Source organism: Kryptolebias marmoratus, linkage group LG10 (genome assembly GCF_001649575.2).
Source record: "Kryptolebias marmoratus isolate JLee-2015 linkage group LG10, ASM164957v2, whole genome shotgun sequence".
NCBI classification, from domain to species: Eukaryota; Metazoa; Chordata; class Actinopteri; order Cyprinodontiformes; family Rivulidae; genus Kryptolebias; species Kryptolebias marmoratus.
The window spans coordinates 1,913,287-1,925,922 of NC_051439.1; the positions used below are offsets into that span (position 1 = coordinate 1,913,287).

The 12,636-nt window shown below is 36.7% G+C and overlaps 1 protein-coding gene across 1 annotated transcript in view; it reads left to right on the forward strand.

Moving 5' to 3' along the window:
• Positions 1-755: 755 nt before the first annotated feature.
• stag1a (stromal antigen 1a) overlaps positions 756-12,636 on the forward strand; it is a 67,555-nt gene continuing 55,674 nt past the window's right edge. The window contains exon 1 of the mRNA XM_017436425.3: positions 756-937. The gene's annotated coding sequence lies outside the window, so the exon portion shown is untranslated. The remainder of the gene's footprint in view (positions 938-12,636) is intronic.

Consider the following 12,636-nt stretch of genomic DNA (forward strand, 5'->3'; position numbering starts at 1 on the left):
GCTCCCTGTGCACTACAGAATTAATTTTAAGCTCCTGTTATTTGTCTTTAAATGCTTGAACAACTTGGCCCCACCATATCTATCTGAGCTGCTTCAGCCTTACTGCCCGCCCCGATCCCTAAGATCAGCTGATCAGTTCCTGCTGACAGTCCCTGAAACTAGGCTGAAACTCAGAGGTGACAGAGCATTTGCTGTTGCTGCTCCCAAGCTCTGGAACAATTAACCCCTGAGTGTCAGACAGGCCTCCTCTCTTCCTGTTTTTAAATCTCTTTTAAAAACACACTTTTATACTTTGGCTTTTAACACACCGTGATTTTTGTCTTTCTTGGCACCTAAAACATACCTGCTGTGAACCCGTATGTCTCTTTTTATCTATTTTTTTTTTTATCTGTTTATTTGTTTATCTATTTCCTTTTTACTGTTTTTATCTATCTATTGTACAGCACTTTGGCTACCCCTGTGGTTCTTAAAATGTGCTATATAAATAAAGTTGATTGATTGATACTATTTTAAACGGCAGGTTTTTGTTTTTTTTTCTGATAATTTTATCTTATTTGAAGTACTATTTTTACTCTGACAACTTCACCAAAACATTAATTACCAGGGAGGGGAGTTTCTTAGCTCTTGTGCGCGTCCCCGTCAATGTTTTGTCGGCGGGGTCCCGAGTTCCTCCCTTCCTCGCCCCCGAAGGCGCGTGTCCGTTGCCGCCCGATGTGTCCGCCAGGGGGCAGCTGTGTCCCGGTCTGAGGCTGCGCCGCTCCCGCAGCATCACAGCGAGGAAAATACCACCAGATGGCGGTTTAGGATTGCTGCTCTATATCAAGGCGCGGTTTCGCTCGCACGGCCAATTTTCAATATAAATATACGAACTATTTTCAAACTGAAATCGATTGTGTGTTTTGGAAGGTGATAATCGATTCGGCGATGGTCGTTAAAGGTGAGTGTCTTGTGTTTTTATCGTGTTTTGTGCGACGGGAAGCGCGGAATAAAGATGGTGGACACAGACATGGGAAGACTGGTCGGTTGGGGGATGGGCGCTAGCTGCTAACAGAGCTGAATGTTCTTTCTCTCTCTTCCTCAGTTACATTATAGCCTAGCACGGCTATTAGCTTACGAGCTAGCTCCAACATTTCGGCAACGCAACTTGCTTGGAGGGGAAGTGGTTGCCAGCTCTGTTTTTGCCATCAGGTTTGACTCGGGGCTGGAGTCGGTCTTGTCAACAAATAAAGAGTCATGCTGTGTGACGTGATTTCTTGCTCTTTGCAGGCAGGATTCAGGATTCAGAGCATCACCATGTCTCATTTACACCGCGGTATATGAATGTACAGTATAGGACTTCCTGCCGACCCGTGATGTCTGTGCTCGGCTTAATTATCTGAAACTCTGTTTGCCACAGAGCATTGTTGTTATCATACATCTGTCACATCTTTTCTTATTTAATGCTCAAAACTGCACAACGTGAAACATCCTTTCCATTTTTTTTTGTTAGCATCTTCTTCATGTCTTTTAAGTTTAGTGGCATTTTACTCAAAAAATAATGAACGTGTAGCTTTTGCAAACCAACGATTACTCTATTTATTCTTAAATAAAAGGTGGAGGATAGAGTCCTGCATGTTTTACAAGATTATTATGGCACTTTTTTCCCTTCCCGCCCCCTTCCGTGCGGGAAACAGGCAACACTGAATGAAGAAACATGAGTCACATTGGAGTGGGGGCTTTTTCCCTGATTACCCTCCACGTTAACCCCTGTGCAGCTCTCCCTGTGTAAGGTTCCTGGGAGTAGCATGAATCTCAGATTGTTGCATAACTGCTTTGTTTACAGTCAGCCCTGTGATTTCTCATCATGCAAGCTGTCCTGGGTTACTGTTTGCCACCCGCATACCTCTTGTCAACTTAATTTTTTCAGCCAACAATGCACAAGTCACACTTCATTAGGTTGGCAGAACTGAGTGACCTTTACCACCTACTTATTTGGTTCTGTAGTATTATTCATACATGGTATCCTAAGTTGGGAGCAGTTGTAAAGGTAAAATAATGTCATCTACAAGTTGTTTCCAACTTGAGTCTCAAATTATGCACAGGTTGAAACAGTGGCTTAGCACAGCTGGACAATATTTATAAGATTTTTTTCTGATATTTTGAATGCACAATCTTTAAAAATTACTGTACAAATCACATCTATTCAAGATAACTACCACAGCCAGTGATGTTTAAAACCAACAAAAATTATTTTCACTGTGTCAGTTTTACAGATATTGGACTAAAATTTGGTATGGTAGTAGCTGACACTGATACCCATCACATTATCTAAGACCTAATAGATTGCTTTGTTTAAAATGTTGCCATTAACTATTTGGAGTCAACTCTGTGTAGAAGTGAAGCATATCATGAATCAGCGGACAGATTTTAAGAAAACTCTGAAAGTAGTCACTGGATACACCTAGAACTGATTAACAGTTGGAGTCATTCCAGTTCAACATAGGTGCCAGAGCTAATTGACAAAAGCAAAAACAAAAATGGCAGAAAACTCTGATTTCACACTCAGATTTACAAATGTTGGGCCAAACTTTGATGTGGTGGTTGCTGAGAGTCATTCACAACACATGGTTTCAGACATCTTGCATGAGATTGTACATAACATTGCTTTTAAGTTTGAAACAAAAACTGCTGCAATTGTCATTTCTTAACATGCAACAATTTTAGTGTAAAACACTGGCATGAAAGATAGTGGACGATGTGCATTTTTTCCATAATTGCTAGGCCTTTAATTATTGAAACAATATTTTTGGTAAGATTTTAGTTTAGCTGACAGTTATTGGTTTGCAACTTTTCCTAAATTCATCCACTTTTGTAAGCAGGGAATGTGAGTCCCAACCTAATTTAAATGAAATTACTAAATCTTAAATAGTCATGGATACATTTTATGTGTGTATTATGTTATAAATTCACTGAATTACAACTACCTATTGATTTTATTTTCTGTTAAATCTATGTTAATTTACACTTCATTAAATATAAACTTTATTTTTTTTTTAATTTTTCAATGTTTATTAAATCCTTCAACACTTAAACAAAGACAGTGAAATCAATGTTGACAATATGAATGCTGTAAAGTATACAATGTTGAGAAACTATACAGAAAAGGAATTGAGTTTTTAACATTTTCTCCCCTGATCCCCTTTCTAGTCCTCCCATACTCCCCCACCCCAGCCAACAGAGGAAGCTAAAGCAAAGAAGAAGAAAAAAATTAAAACACACTGCATCTTTTATTCTGGACCAATAGTGTTTGAGCCTTTCCTCTCAGGTTTTAAAAAAGGTTCCCACACCTTATGATATGCCTCTATCTGACCCTTTATCTTGTGGATAAGCCCATCGTAAGAGGAAGTCTCTAAGAGTGCCACATACCATTCTGTATAGGTGGGGATATTTTGTATTTTGTCCTTTCCAATGTCTTAATATAACGCGCTTTGCAGTGGTGAGGGCTATTTCTAACCATTGTGCTTTTTTTTTTCCCCATTTTGACCTTATAATCCAATAAATTGAGTAGCCACAATGTAGGTGTCAAAAGTAAGTTAGAGTTAAGGGTGCTGTTAATTTTTCCCATGACCTCCTGCCAATAAGAAATTAAGTTCGGACACATGAAGAACATATGAAGCATGTCTCCAGGACTTTGTTTACATTGCCAGCAAATATGGGAGTTGCTTATTCTAGCTCTAAATAATTTAACTGGCGTCCAGTATAGTCAGTTCAAAATTTTAAACTATTAATTTCGAGCGCGCATCCCTGGGCTTTAACATTTGTTTGACTATTGCACCCCATTCTTCCTCTGTAAACTTTTGGTTTAATTGTGATTCCCATACCTTTTTGAGTCCTACATTGGTGTTGCAAGTGTTCTGGGTCAGGTAGTTATAAATATAGCTTACTTGTCTTGGGGAATCTTTCAGTTTATTAAACATAGTGTATATTGGTGACTCAGGGGTCGTGGTTACCTCAAGTTTCTTTAATTTTGTGAGGCAGTCTCTTATTTGTAGGAACTTCCAGAAGTCTTTGTGATTTGATTGTATAATTCTTGAAATTGTTGAAATGACTGTAAGGTACCATTTTGGTCGAAGCAGTTTATACTGTCAATCCATTTTGTATGCCAGCTCCTCCAAAAGATCATTTTCCCCTCGATTTTTAGTTTTGGGTTATTCCACACTGAGGCTGTTCCTTGAGTGAAGGGACAGGTGTTTTCTTTTTTGTGTAATTGCTGCCAACATTTCTAGTGTGTCATAATTGGATTGGATTTAACTCCATCATTTGGATGTTGGAATAGATAACCAAAAGCTTTAAATGGGGCATTTATTTCATCTTCCAAGTTAAGCCAGGATGGCCTGTTGTGATTGTTTAACATAAGTGATATTATTTGGGCGCTTATAAAAGCTTTTTGATAAAGTTGCATTTTGGGTAGCCGTAGTCCTCCGTATTCTGTTTTAGTTTGAAGTTTTAGGACAGACATTTTAGGCTTTTTCCATCTGCTCTCTTTTTTACCGTATTTCCACTGGTTACGTAGCGTACTGCCCCCCGTCTTTTTGGAGAATAAGCTTACCAACGTAAGCGCCAAGTATAAACGCCCCTACCACGTGCTCAGGTCCGCGCGCTGTTCGCGGAGCCCTGCGTGACTCTAATGAGCCCTGAGGCCGAGCCTCCTTCAGCTACCTGGAGTTAGCATGTTGTCAGAGCCACAGTAATAAATATGGAATGAGCAGGTTTAATCAAAAATGGTTAGTTGAGCTGAAATTCAGCAGGTGGCTTTACAAAACTGAATACGGTAAGCATGTTTTGTGCTTAGTGAAAATATTATCCTTGTTTAACAGTAGAATGATGCTATTAAATTCAGCATTAGATATGCACAGTACAGTACAGCATCTGTCTGTTTGTCAGAGTTATTATTCATTGGCCTTGACGTGAGACATGTGTTGGTGCTTTGTTTGCACTTTTTCATTTATGTTAATTTAATTTATTTGTAAATGTGACTTAAATTAGGATTTAAATTAGGTGCAATCAATTAGTATTCATTTTAATTGTATTTTTGTTTTAAAAAGTATTTCAAAAGTGCCTTCTTGTAAAACTGTAGTTGTGTAAATATTTGGTACAAATATCTTAAAATATCAAATATTGAATAGCCATTGGCTGGCAAACGGCCACCTACCACCGGGCTTAGCCTCTTTTCTAGGGGACACCCTGCATTGTTATTACAGTAGGTTCTGGTTCATAACTTCATTGTGTTTTTTTAACTATCTTCCTTAGGTTCTATGCTAAAATGAAGCTGTGCCCATTGGTATTTATCTTATACCTTTCAGTTTCGGTGTACAGCTGAATTCAGTCATTAATTTAGCTCTGCTGTAATGGTGCATTCATGTACATCTGTATAAAGCCCATCTTTTAGTTTAATTTTGGCCTACAAATATAAACGTTTGGTATTAATGCATACAACAATCTACTTGTTTTCATAAAAGGAAAAAAAAAAGAACATTTGGTCAACTTCCTTTTGGATCAGTCAGAATTAAAAGACACTTGTCACAGGAAGTGCAATTTGATTGACAGAAAAAAAATGTAGTGTTTAGGTAATTAACACATACAGTATGTGCTCACCTGTTAATTGGCTTTTTACGCCAGTGGCAGTTTTTTTTTAAATTGCAATAATCTGCTGGCTAATCAGTTGGTCTACCTCTAAAGTGTAATGTTTGTCAGGTGGTTTTAATATTATGGCTGACTAATGTATGTACCTGCTTTAATAGAAATAGCAAAATAAGCATTTTTTTGTGTTTTGTGCTGCAACAAAAGAGGCCCACTGTTTACCGAAACACAGAGAGAATGTAATTCCTGTACCACCCACACATTCTTCATTTCTTTTTTTGGGATACAATGATGAATATGCAGTTATGCACCACTGTTGTCCTTGCCTTGGGCTGGAGAATAAAACAGTTTGAAGCAGATATTCACTGGCATTTCTTTCACAACACGCAAAAGGCAGCTAATGTAAAGAGCTTGTCAGATTGATAAACGAAGTAAAAATGTTATGACAGGGCTTATTAGTCTGCTGATAAAAAGAGTAGTTTGTAATGTTGAAGCTATTAATGTTAGCAATTAATAGATTAAAAAACCCATCCTGTTTTCTTTACCAACTTCTCCTTTCCGGGATGCAGAAATTAATTAACAAAATATGTTTTTCACGCTCAGGCAGATTTCAGTGTCTTTGTGCTGCAAAGCAAAGTTGGTTCATAAATGGCTTCTAACATTAAACAGACCAATATTTCAAACCACAAAATAATTTAGGAGTATATTTTTAAAGGTTGTAAACCAGTCTGTCCCAGGTAAAATTTAATAAACAGTGCTATTTGATAATAACTAAGGGTGCTTTTTGTTAGAGCCATATGCTTGTAATGATATAGCCTGGGGGGTTATCTAATGCGTTTGACATTTGTCAGAGCTTCTTAAATGCTGACCTTAATTCCAGACTTTGGCTAAAGAAAGAGCAACATTTCCTGTTTGTTCTGTCGTCAAAGCCTTTGGTGGTTTTTGGAACAGTTAAAAGAATGTCCTCAGAAAAAAAACAAAAATTGCTGCCCTTTTCTCTCATTGGTACATATTTAAGTCATGCAACACAAGTTTAAGCTGAGTAGGACCAATCCTTAACTATTATACTTCATAAACTTGTTAGGAAAAGTTGCATGAATGCATTTAGTTCAATATTTGTTGGTGGGTTTAATTTGGTTGTAACCTCAGAGGTTTCATCCATTGGAATACTGTTGATTTGATCTAAACTGTTTGCCTAAATTATTTAATGGTAAAAACTATGGTGCTGCAATATTGTGATTGTTAGGGTTTTATTTAAAAGAAAATTCATGCAGCTCACTTGTGTCATGCGTACAAATAAGTAATATGTTTCTAAGAAATATTCTGTCATCTCTAGTTGATTTAAGGCTTTCCTTGGTTTGTGGTTTCTGTAAGGTAACCAGCTGCTCTGTATGTGGTATTTGAGATTGCTGTAAAAACAAATGATTAATTCTGAAATAGGAAGTAGACAAAGGGAGTAAAAAGGAAATCAATTATACAATATAAGAGGAATAAAATACATATTGAATGTAATCATTTGACTTGAAATGTAAAGTTGCATGTTTCTTTATTGCAGTAGTTCCAAATCTGTGGCAATTTATCTCCCATCAAGAGTAAAACAGTTTTTTGGTTTGACAGAATTTATACAAAACAATAGTGTGCTTTCAGAACAATAAGACGCTTTAGCAAAACATATTCTAAAAGCAGCATATACGTTATTTAATTATATTTCTCAGTAATGATCTGAGTAATTTCTTTAAATTAGCAACTCTTGATTAAAAAAAACAAGTTTGATCATAATTAAAATGACAAGATACAGTTAAAATTATATAAAAAGAAATATTTGTTCAAGTGTTATTATTATTATTATTTGTTAATGTTGTAGCAGGTTCCACCTGTGCCCTGCAGAGCTCCTATGAGTCAGCTTTGGCTGTGCACCAAACCTCCACAGATGGAGTGGCATAGGTACATCAAATGCTCGATTTGTCTTGGCTTTTAACTCTAAATTGTCCCTAAGTATGTGAGAGTGTGAATGGTTGGATGTCTTGTTTGTCTCTATGTGTCCTTGTGATGGACTTGCGACCTGTCCAGGGTGTACCCTGTGTCTTCCACAGTGATTTCTGGGGATTGGGACCCTGTGACCCAGAATTAAGAAGCAGTTAAAGACAGTGGATGGATGGATGTCTTAGCTTTTTCTGTTTGAAAGGCAATATCTTTTTCATTAAGGTTTTGTTTAAACCAATGAAACCACAACTAGTTTAGATTCCTGACTGAACTAACAATAACTCTCTGTAGCAAACCTGTCGTCTGAGATCCACCTCCTTTCCCCTGCACAAAATTGTAGCTCCACGGTCCTTTGAGTCTCTGGTCGTCTGGAAGAAAGGTGGTTTCTAAATATTTTTGCTGTTGGTTATGAGTTTCAAAACTATTGTGTGCTGTGGCAATATGGGCATCATATTAGAAGTTTGCCTCTTAGATTCACCCTAGAACTGATTGCACATATCTTGTTTATTTCTTGTCATACATTCCCAGTAACTCAAATTAATATATTCATAAATCCATGACTTTGTATTATTTTCAGCCAGAAATAGCCCACTTCCAAGGTGGTACAGAAAATGTGGATAGTCCAGTACCCCTACTGCCAATATAAAAAAGATGCCTTATTGCCCAACTCTACAGTATAACAGAGTCCAGACTAGGACTGCAACAACGAATCGATAAAATCAATAAAATTCGATGATTAAAAGCGTTGGCAACAAAATTCATTATCGATATGTGTCGTGCAATTTATGCGTCACTAACGTTGTCGCGGAAACGGTGACGTCACCCGCAGCGCGTTGTCCAATCTGAACAAACTCCGTCTGCTCCGTATGATGATGAAGAAGCTACGGCTCCTCTTCCTCACTGCAAACTTTCTTTCTGCTACTCCATTACCGTTTTAGGGGGCATATTTTACTCACTGCAGGTTAGAATCTGCTGAATAGAGTTTTGTGTTTAGTCTTTTTCCGTTGTCTTAAAGTTGTTCAGCAGCAGAACTAGCTCTGTGAGCTCAGTTAGCATACAGGAAACTGCACGCTGCTTTCAGCGCCACCCGGTGTCGTCACAAAGTAATGTTTAGTCATGGGTCGATCACTGTATGCAAGTGAAGAGTGAGGCAACATTTAACTAAATTTACATCTACTTATTTATGTAATTAAGTGTTTTAATGGTACTTGTAGTGTGTGTGTTTAATTGATTTAGTTGTAAGTTTTTTAGAGATGTGAAACACGGGTGGTAAATAAGCTATTGTTATTTTCTGCTTGAGAGCTAAGTATATAAAGTGAGAATGATGGGAAAGAAATGCACACCACATAGCCTCCAAAAACAGAGCCAGCCTTAGCCAGGAACATGTTGACATGCTAACATTTTTACATTGCAATGCAAAGTTCCTAAAGAAAGGGAGTGATTGAGTGCAACTCCTAGTGTGTGCACCATGTGTCATGGTTCCATGATTGAAGCTTTACTTGTTCTCAACACAAATGTTAATGTGAAAGGCTCAGGGCCTTTAAGCAAAAAAATGCCTCTGTTTTGCACTTTATTAAAAGGTAGCATCTACATTTATTTTTAGGGATATAGTATACATTTTTTATATTTATGTTGACGTTTAGTTTTATTTACTAAAGTTATTTGACATTTCTCTTAATTTTATTTCTTTATCACAACTAACTATACAGACAGCTACATGTTTTTGTTCAGTAATCTATGCAATTCCAAACGGTGGGGGGGGCGTGGGGTTCCAAGACGACCTAACCCGATTAATCGATTATTGAAAATATTGTTAGTTGCAGCTCTAGTCCAGACACACACACTAGTGCTGGGCGATATAACGATACATATCGTGGGGACGATAGAAAAGTGTCCATCTTGATATATTTTCTTCTATGTATCAATGATTCATGTAAATATTTCATAACGTAGGCTACGATGAATGTATTAGTGTTGTCACTTTGCAACAACACCAGCGGCACACCATATTCCTTGACCCACCGTACGTGTCGGCATTTAAGTCATAAGTGCTAAAAGATGGAGACGCATGAAGTGTCAAACCCGGGGTCACAACAAGTAGAGACAGCTAGCAGGCAGCCCAAGAAGAAAGACTTTTACCAAAACCAGGGGGACGTCTGTGATTTGGTTCAAGAAGTCCGACACAGAGCAGAAAAGGGTAATATGCTAACTCTGCTAATGCTAATACTAACTCTGCTATTAGACTGTTTTCTCATCTGACGCCAACACAACAAACCTCTTCTATCACTAAAGAAGAACCACGAAAAAGAATATTTAACAATCCAAAAAGTGCAAGGTCAAACAAGTTGTAAAAGAGCTGGGAAAGTTGCGAAAAGGAAAACTATAGCCGGCCGAAGATAATGGAGTCTGTTGTCATTTGATACTGTTACGTCGTAACAGGTACATATATATTGCTGCACTAAAATGCAGCAGATCTCTTTAAAGTAAATAAAATAACATAAAGCGATAGCTCACTTGAAAACAAAACAATATATACATATATTTTTACATTTAAGTATGTGAAAGTTTATTCAGTAAGGTTACTATAAACAAAGCCAAATTCTAATTTGTTCAAAACTGCCAGAAATGTAAAAATGCAAAAGCCTAATCTGTTTACAATTGGCAAGCTAAGTGTGTTGTTCAATTGTGACTATAATGTTGACATACTGATGAGTCAGATTGCATGATGGCACTAGGTAACAATTTCATTATCATTAAAACCTGTAATCAGAAGGTATTTGTTCAAGAACTCAATTCAGCTGTAAAGTGCAGCCATAATAATCATTTTAGATGTGTAGTCTTTGTGTTTTTGGAGGTTTATGTTTTCTCACTGGTATTGTTGTGTGCTTAACTAGTTCTTTGGCTAAGCTAGGTGCTTTCACCTGCTGCTGGTGCAAGATGTGTTTTACTGTAAAGATGTTCTTTTTATACTGACGCCAACTACAGTAAGTGGTTAAAGTTCTTTTTTTAAAAAAATAGAATAGCTTTTAAATATAAAGCTGTGAACAGTATAAACACATTTTCAAACTTGATTGCATCTAGTTTCTTTGTATCAAATTCACCATAAACTCCATTATCAATCTTACCCCTACCTCTCCTATCTGCCCCTCTACCAGCCACCCTTCTAAAGATAAAACCTATTTGCAGCAATTGGTGCTTGTTTTGTTGTGTACTCATGCAGGACTAATTAATATAGCACAAATGTCAGCATAACAACAAACCGTATTAAATCTGAAAGCAGTTTTCATGAGTACTAATTTCAGCTGCTGCTTCATGGTCAGTTGCCTATTTCATGTTTTGGTTTTTAAAAACTGCCATGCCCATATGATTGTGACTTGGGGTGAATTTATTTCCTTCATCTGAAAAAAAACTAATGAACCAGAGGCTTCATGAACAAAGAAATACTGCTGCTAATTCTGACACTTACTTGTATTCTTTTTTTCAGCAATCTCATGGATCATTGTGAAAGGCAGTAGGGCTGAGCTGACTCATTTTCAAAGTTTCCACTTTATAATTCTTTCAAAATAAACTATGATGACAGCTGTGTTGCTTTTATAGTTCATCAGACTATCAGAAGTCGTGTGGAATCCATACTTTAATAGGTCAACTTAAAGCTGTGGCTGTAAAAACCTTCTAAACAGTACCATTTAGCATTAGTCTTTGGTTTTGATGTTACATCTAAAATTGCATGTGATAATTTATACATAATTTAGTTATAGTGGTTGACTAGTAATAATGAGGAAGGAGTAAAAAATGTAAACAACAGACTGAGATTACTGTGCATAAGCACTAAGATGTTAGTAAATAGTCAGTTCAAAAGTCTTAATACAAAGATAATAATGTGTAGTTTCTAAAAATACTTATGCAACAAACATTTTCAGCTGCTTTCAGATCCTCAGACAGGCTTTTCCAGCAGCTCAACACAGAAAAGGAAAAACTAGCTCAATAAATTGCCTGCATTTGTCATTTTCTAAACCTCAGATGGAAAGAATTTTCTTTTAGAGCATTATTAAACAGTAGTTGTGAGAAAGAGATTAGCATAAACATCAATAGAAAGGTGTGAAATGTGTGTATGGCTCCTCTAGGAGAGCAGTGCAATTTTGAAGCAATAAAAAGGCTATGATGCATTATTTATTCTTTTTAAGGCATTAAAGTTTGAATCTGGTTTCATAGGCAGAGATTGGTTTTCTGCTTTTCAAGAATCTGAGTGTTGTCATCTAGTAGATTAATTTTCTCCCAAGATTGGGAGAGATTTTATTTATTTATGTTTAAAGCAGCCAAGTCTAAGTTTGGCTCCAAATCAGACCTTTAAATCTTTAAGGTGTCATTTACACAGTCAAGGTTAACAAGCAGCTTCAAGTAACAGCAAATATCACCTTCTGGCAGTGTTTGTCTTACCAGTCAGAGCTCTCTGTGCACATTTTCACTGAGTATTGATTCTCTGGCTTGTGCCAAGTTCATTCTGGCAGTGAAAATAAAGCAAAAGATGAGAATTGCAGCAAAGCGCAACTGTACAGTAGATGTGACTTTGACACAGGTCTGGACATAAATAAATATTTTAGCGGTTTTACAGTTTAAAAGAAAAGATAATTCAAACCCTTTTGAATTTAAAAAATGTAGAAATCTTAGGACTGAAGATGTATTTTAGCAGGGGTGTTAGCCCCCAGGACATGCACAGGATGTGAGCAACGTAGTGGGCGAGAACAAAATTTCTCAAACAGCTAACAAAACCGGAGTTGCTTTTCCACATTTTTGGACACATTTAACAGATACTTTACTGTGTAAACGTTTTAACAACCAATTATATTTTTATTCAGAACATCAACAAACAGGAAATATGTTTACAGTTTTAACAAGAAAAATGAACATATTATTATTTTTTTATTTTGTGAATTGAATATTACTATACTGTATTAAATGCCAGCTAATGTACACTATAATGTTTGGTGCTGGTGTATACCCAGTTATGAAGTCTAACTGTGATTTTATATATTA